Here is a 7755-nt window from a genome sequence, read left to right as displayed (position 1 = left end):
TGGCAGTATGCAAGGTAAATGCCCACCTGCTGTGCTATTACTCTGGACCTTGGTCCTAGTGGAACCGTTAGTGCAAAGGCCAGGGTGGGAATAAGGTTGAAAGTCAAGAGACAATGAGTCAGAGTGACTGCAATGGGGTTCAAGATGGGGAAAGTGGTAGGATATGAGGTAGAGGGGTAGGCAGGAGCCAGATGATGGGGACTATGATGGAGTGTGGGATTTTATTCTAAGACCCCTGAGAAAACATGGAGGGTTTGAAGACAGAGCATGAGAACATGCTGAATTATACATTTAAAAGATAAACCTGATTGATATATCACAGCGATGCAAGTGGCAGAGGCAAGGAGATGGGTTCAGAGGCAGTTAACTTACACTAGGCAAGAGGAAAGAGTGGCCTGGACAAGGACAAGAGTGGTGGCAGTGTTGAGAAGGTTCAGAACTCAGAGTTGGGATGTAGTTCGAATAAGAAGCCTGGTGATAGAATTTGCCCATGGACTAAATGTGGGGACGAGAGCAAGAAGAAAGTCAAAGTTCCGCATGACTCTCGGGTCTGGGGCCTGAGCAAGCAGGTGAAAGGTGAGATCCTCCCCTCACCCCTACCCCAATCACCACTTCTCCCCTTTAAACCTGCCCTGCTGCAATTCTTCCTTACCCACAGAGTGAGCTAGTTAATGGTCTCAAGATGCAAACCAGACTGTGACAAGCTCCTGCTCTCTGCCTCAGTGTAACAGTTTACCAAGACACCTGGAATACACCCAAAGTCCTTTCCAAGGCCCATAAGTTCCACAAAACCTTCCCAACACATTTCCTGTTACCCTGCTGGTCACTCCCTGAGTGATACTCAGCCTGGCTTCCTTGTCTTTTTTTCAAACAGACCCAGCAGGAGTCTTTCTAAAGACCTTTGTACTTATTGTTCCCTTTGCCTCCAGAGCCTCTTTCTATGCTTTGCCAGGCCTTCCTCATCTTGCTCTCCGCTAGAACAGAATATCTTTCCAGAAGCCTTTGCTGGGTACTTTGTTCAAAGTACAGCCCCTGCAATTAACTATCTGTTTACCCTGGTTGCGTTTTCATATTATTTTATAATATGAGATACCATATATCACCACTTACCACATAGTATATTAATGTTATGTATGACCTGCTAGCCTGTAGTCAAGCATTTATTATCCATTGCCTATTTTATAGTCTAATTTCTATGAGACCAGTGACGATGTTTTGTTATTCATGATATTCCCAGAGCTTCTAACATCCCTGGTGCACAGTAAGTGCAGTGGATTGAATGATGGCCCCTAAAAAGGTATCACAGCCCCAGGAACTTGGGAATGTGATCTTTCTTAAAGAAAGGATCTCTGCAGATGTAATTAAGTGAAGGGTCTGGAGATGAGATCATCCGGAATTTTATGGTCAGGCCTTCAATCCAAAAGCAAGTGTCTTTGTAAGATATACTGAAAAGAGGTACATGAAGAAGAGGAGGCCATGTGGAGACAGAGGTAGAGAATGGAGTGGTGCAGCCACAAGTTAAGGAAGGTCTGGAATCAGTAGAAATGGGAAGAAACTAGGAAAGATTTCCTAGGAAAAGCACAGTTCTGTTGACTTGAAACTTCTGGTCTATCAAGCTGTAAGAGAATCCATGCGTATTGTTTTAAGTTTTGTCAGATATGTAGCCATTTGCTACAGCAGCTCCAGAAAAAAAATACTGTAGATGTCCACTTCTGTTTAATGGAGGAATGAATGTGTGAATGAGTAAATCAATCGAATGGACATATGGCTGAGATCATGTTGAGAAAAGGAGGTGAGAGTATTAGGAGTTTATGTTAGACATATTGTCTAAGATTCCTGCTTCTTATAAGAAAGATATTGTAAGCAGTGGATACATAATACAGGAGTGGATAGGAGAGGCCAGTGCTAGGAACACCCACTCAATCTGCAGCTATACAACTAGATGGTACTATCTCTGAGAATTAAGAATTAGAGAATTCTAATTAAGAATTAGAAATTAGAAATTCTTAGAAATTAGAGATTAGTAAATTAGAAATTATTAATTAAGAATTAGAGAGGGGCCAGAGTAGTAGGGCATTTGCTTTGCATGTAGACAACCCAGGACAGATGGTGGTTCGAATCCTGGCATCTCATATGGTCCTTTGAGCCTGCTAGGGGCAATTTCTGAATGCAGAGCCAGGACTAACCCATGAGCGCTACTGGGTGTGACCCCAAAAGAAAAAAAATTAGAAAGAGCTTCAGCTCAGTGGCAGAGCACTTGCTTTGCATGCATGAGGCCATAAGTTTGACTTGGAATCTAGTGAGTAGAGGTCAGGCATGCTGCTAAACATCTTTTTAAAATACAGACAGACCATAGGACAAAGAGTAACCTGGCCAAACTGTCTAGAATGGGAAAACTGAGAAACCCTGGATATAGGGATTTGCTTAAGATCTCTGGGTCTGTGGGTTTTAGGGCCTACTTTGTCCTATACCCTTTTTTGTAAACTCTTAATCACAAATAGCACAGGACCAAGAGATCAAGAAATAGCAACCGATTTTCCACTGCCAGTGCATTGTGAGGCCTTGCACCATTCACTCTCTTTTTCTGCATTGCTGGTCCTTGGTGAAATTTGATTGCATGAATTGCTCTCTGAGAGTCCTGCTAGGATTCGGAGTCCATGTCTTTATTCTTTTCTCTCATGTAGAAGCAAGATTCCACATGGTTCAGACTGAGATTCTAGTACCAGGCAGCAAAGAACAGAATTCATGCTATCTCCTCATGACAGACATCTAAGATAGCCCCACTTTTAAGCTTCAATCACCCTAATGCTTCAGAATGACCTAGACTTTTTGTGTGTGCCCAATTTGGAACTGGAAAGTCTTTAACACTGAGTGAATAAACTGTAGGCACTATTCTAAGTGCCTTCTATCACACATCACTTATTTTAATCCTCTTCTTTGATCCTATCCCATTAGATCATGGTTAGTACCTTTTATAGATACAGAAATAAAGGGTGAGAGGGTTAAGCACTTGGTTAAGACCACAAAGCCAGCAAATGACAGAACTGAGATTAAGCTCTAGGCCTCTCTATTGACAAAGTGATCTACCTTATTGTTCAATTACCTAGCTTTTCAGGTGTGTCTGGAGCTGCTGGGCCATAAGGGGACAGAAAAGAAGGAATAGATCCGACTCAGATAACTTACATATCTAGTCTCCAGAAAAATCTCCATGTGAAGCAGTATTCAAAAGTAGAGAAATATCTTTCCCTATCTCTAAATCATGAGATATGGCCTCTCGAGATAATTGCTTACTTCTGTGGGACATTTGCTATAATCCCAGCTTTTTTATTGACTGTTTTAAGATTAAACTCCTTGTGTCTATGCACTGTCCTGAAAATTAAAAATTACTATAGTTTAGATAGTTACAATAGTGTAGAAGTTTGAATATCAGTATAGACAACTTGGTATAACCCACCACACCAAACTGTTCACAAGCTTCCACCATTATTTCTACATTGACTCCAGTATGGTCTTCTGCTGCACTCTTCCTGTGCTAGTTAGTAATTAGTTTATAATCGAAAGCTAAGTGTTTGCCCTTTTCCAGTACTGTCTATTCCCTTGTCTGAACAGTATTCTACAAATGAGTGGCCCATTGATATATGTCTTTCTCTTTCTGATATATCTCTGTGTTGCCTAACACAATACCTTCCAGTTCCCTCCACACTGCAGCAAAGTACATAACTACAGATTTTCTTATAGCAGATAGTACTCCATTGGCTCTATATCACATCATTCGTTCTTTTTATTCTTTTCTAATTTTTATCATAACAATGTGATGTAATAAGTCATTCATAATACAGTCATTTCAGACATTAAATATTTAAACACCAATCTTAGCACCAGTATGACCTTCCCTTCAGGAGTGTCCACAATCTCTCACTCACCACCATAACATGCTTCCCTGCAGGCACAAACACCTTTACTTTATATTTCATGTTACAACACAAAGACAACTGGAATGATCAAATCTTAGACCAACACAGGTCAATTTGAAATGCTTGTTGTATCTCTCTAGCATCTAAGAATTTACTGAGCTGTGGTTTGGTGCAAGTTGAGCCTTATGTGCTATGGGTAAGCTACTGAGGAGGGTAGATTTCTGTGTAACTTTCCAATCTTATTTCGGGCATACTACTGGGCTGACACTATAAAATATTGAGGTACTGTAATCCAGGATTTATAGATCTAAAACAAATTAGATGACTTGGAAGTTTAATAAGGTTAAGACATTGAGCTGGGCCCTTTCTGTTGGAGGGTGGAGGGGTTGGTGGTGGTCTGCTGTAGTTCATGCAGAAAATTTAATCTGTTCCCTTTCCCCTTCTGAGAACCTCACAAAGGTATCACCCTGAACCAGACTACTTAATAAGTATCAGTGGCCATTATTATCCATTGGAATATGGTGGTAAAGCTGAGCTATTTTTCTACCAGGAAGATGGGGGGAGAGGCTTCTGGGATTTCAAGTGGTGGTGTTAGTGCAGGAGGGTTAATCTCCACACCATTTAAGAAGAAAATTCTCAGAGATTTCATCCCTGTAGTCATCTCTCACCTGAAGAATTTAGTTGCTCATGTTATATGATTTAGGTCATGGAGTTGGACCTTTTCTTTGTCAGTGGGTGTTGAGGGTGGTGCTGCACTGCTGTCTATATATACCACAACTTCTTGATCCATTCATATGTCATAGGACATTTGAGTTGCTTCCATATCCTGGATATTTGACTCTGTGCTGCAATGAACACTGCCCTTTCCATGCTCAATGGTGTTGGGGCTACCAAAAAAGCAGGCATTGCAAAGTTCTGGTTATTTCCTCCCTTCCTGAAGTCAGGAAAAATCATAGGTTGAAAATTGCAAAGGCTTTCAGTGCCCAAATGTATCCTTTTCACTGTATAGGCAAACTTCTTGAATTTCTAGGGCCTAAAATTAATCCACAATTACACAAGTTGTGGGAAGAATTACATATGTGACCAAGCTAGAAAAATTAATAAACAGGCCAGAGGATCACTTCCTCCTGTCACAGTCTAAAATGGTCTTAGATACTTTTATTTTAGACCATCATTATTGTTTGCACAGTTAACTTAGAAGAATCTTGGAGGAACATATCCCGATACATCAGAGGCTGAGAACAGAGGTAACCATTGAACTATATTTACTCTCCATGCTGTAATAACCCTGAGGGAGATGAGAATCCAAAAAGTGACAAGACACACTTGAGGGGAGTGGGACATAGTATAGGGAGGGAGCAAGGCCTATGATGGAGGAACGTGTTCAACTGGGAGGAAAAAGTAATACTGAAAAGTGGTCAATTATTATGTGTGAAACCCTATCAGCAACAGTACTATAAATCACAGTGGAAAATTTCTATATATATGTATGTATAAATATATATGTGTGTATGTGTGTGTATATCTCTTATAGAAGCAGACTGGTGAGAGGCAAAAGGGGTAGGCAGCATTGGTGGAGGAAAGCAGACCCTGGTGAAGGGATTGGTTTGAAAACGTTGTATGCCTGCAACCCAGTCATAAATAATTTTGTAATTTCACAGTGATTAAATTTAAAAAAGAGTAGCAAGACTTTAATGGTTGAGAGGAGACACCCCTCTTGGGAAGAAATCATTGAGGAAATGAAGCTGCCTTGAAGGATAATAAGAGAAGTTGTTGCTGTAAGCACAGGGACAGGCTGAGTTAAAGGGCAAATGCTAGGGGCTGGAGAGAGAGATAGCACAGTAGCTGGGGTTCTTGTCTTGCAAGCAGTCAACTGGGGTTGATTCCCAACACCCCATATGTTTCCCTGGGTACTGCCAGGGAATGCTTCCTAAGTATAGAGCTGGAAGTAACCCCTGAGCATCTGTGGATATGCCCCCTCAAAAGGCAAATGTGAAAATGATATTAGACACATTGCTGCAATTTGTATACACATGCAAACATCCCTCCATATCAATTTAACTGTTATTTACAAAGTGTCTACTTTGTGCCAGTTCCTAGAGATCTGCAGTTCTTCCTCCTTGGTTGGCACATTCCCAATGTATGTAACCTGGTGGTCTTTAATCCCTTAGTGTTTTTTTCTTTTTCTTTTTCTTTTTAATTTCTTCTCTTTATTTCTTTATGGGGCCGGCGTCGCGTGGCGTCACGTTAGTGGCGCGGGGACTCACGGGCCAAGGACGGCTGGGGCAGGCGCTGGCCGGCCAGCTACGTGTTCACGTCTAGGAAGGTGTACGGCGTGTACTCGTGGTGCTGCAGGTTCCAGTACTTGCTGTTGTTGAAGGGCTCCGGGGGTGGGGGTGGGGCCGCGGCGGGGGCCAGCTTTTTGGGTGGACTCTGCTTCTTGGAGCTCGGGGACTGTGCCCGGTCCGACTTTCCTGATTCTGCAGCGAGAGAAACCGTGGAAGCGAGGCCTCAAGTTCTGGAGGTGTCTAGAATCGCCTTGAGCGCCGCGGACCGCCCTTGGTGCAGCAAGAGGAGCGCTGCCATGATGGGGTCAGGTCACAGCCCGCTCAGGGTCAAGGCCTCAATCCTTTAGTTTTTTTTTAAAAGTACTACATCAAGTTATAGTACAGCAGGTATGGTGCTTGTCTTGCATGCGGCTGACCCAGGTTCAATCCTTGGTATCCCATATAGGCTTATGAACCCTTCCAGGAGTGATCCCTGATCACTTGTTCTGATCTTGTCCTTTTTGATATGTGCCAGTCTCTGTGGTATGAGATGATGTCTTATTGTTTTTATTTGCATCACTCTGATTATTTTCATGTATCTTTTGGCCATCTGTATTTCTTCTTTGAGGAATTTTACGTGGTCGTGGTGTATGACCTTTTGACGAATTGTAATTTTTGGGTTCCATTTGCTAGTATTTAGTTCAGGAATTTTTGCTAGTATTTAGTTCAGGAATTTTTGCTTCTGTGTTCATCAAAGACATCTTCTTCTTATTTTCTTTTTTGTGTGGTGCCTCTGTTTTGGTATCAAGAGGATGATAGCTTTATAGAAACTGTTCAGGACTCATGCTTGTGATTTCATACTCTATTGTGGGGATTGCGATTGGCATGTGTTAGCAACCTGCCTAGTATATAGGAGACCTTCAAAATTATCTTCCCCTTATGCACTCTGGGAACATTGTTGGAGGGAGGTTGACACAGGTGGTGGGATTGATCCTGAAACATTGTATGTCTGAAACCCAACTATGAAGAATTTTGTAAATCACAATGGTTTCAATAAAAAAAAATTTAAAAAAATTGTTCTGGTATATTTGTTTCTTCAATTTCCCAGAAGAGCCTGAAAAGAATGGGCAGTAGACCCTCTTTAAAGGTTTGAAAGAATTCACTAGTGAATCCATCTGGGCCTAGGCTTTTATTTTTGGAAATACTTTTAATTACCATTTCAATTGACTCTATAGTATATTCAGGTATTCCTAATCATCTTGTTTCGGTCTTTGGAGGTTATAAGAGTCCAAGAATTTATCCATTTATTTCAGTTTCTCTTATTTTCTGGCATAAAGATTTTCAAAGTTATCCCTGATTATCCTTTGAACTTGTGTGGTGTCTTTTGTGACATCTCCTCTTTCATTTCTGATTTGTTTTATTTGGGTTCTCTCTTTGTGAGTCTTGCTAGTCATTTATTTATTTTATTTACTTTTCAAAGAACCAGCTCTTGGTGTTATTGATTATTTGGATTATTTTTGTAAGTTAGCTCATTAATTTCTGCTCTAAATTTTATTATTTCCTTGCTGCTGCCT

The 7755-nt window shown here is 41.2% G+C and overlaps 1 pseudogene; it reads right to left on the bottom strand.

Annotated features, from left to right (window-relative positions):
* Positions 1–6117: 6117 nt before the first annotated feature.
* Positions 6118–6510, bottom strand: LOC125998662 (NADH dehydrogenase [ubiquinone] flavoprotein 3, mitochondrial-like; annotated as a pseudogene).
* Positions 6511–7755: the final 1245 nt, after the last annotated feature.

Source organism: Suncus etruscus, chromosome X (genome assembly GCF_024139225.1).
Source record: "Suncus etruscus isolate mSunEtr1 chromosome X, mSunEtr1.pri.cur, whole genome shotgun sequence".
Taxonomy (NCBI): domain Eukaryota; kingdom Metazoa; phylum Chordata; class Mammalia; order Eulipotyphla; family Soricidae; genus Suncus; species Suncus etruscus.
The sequence above is the reverse complement of the archived record's forward strand: the minus strand, read 5'-3'. Positions and strand labels throughout refer to the sequence as shown.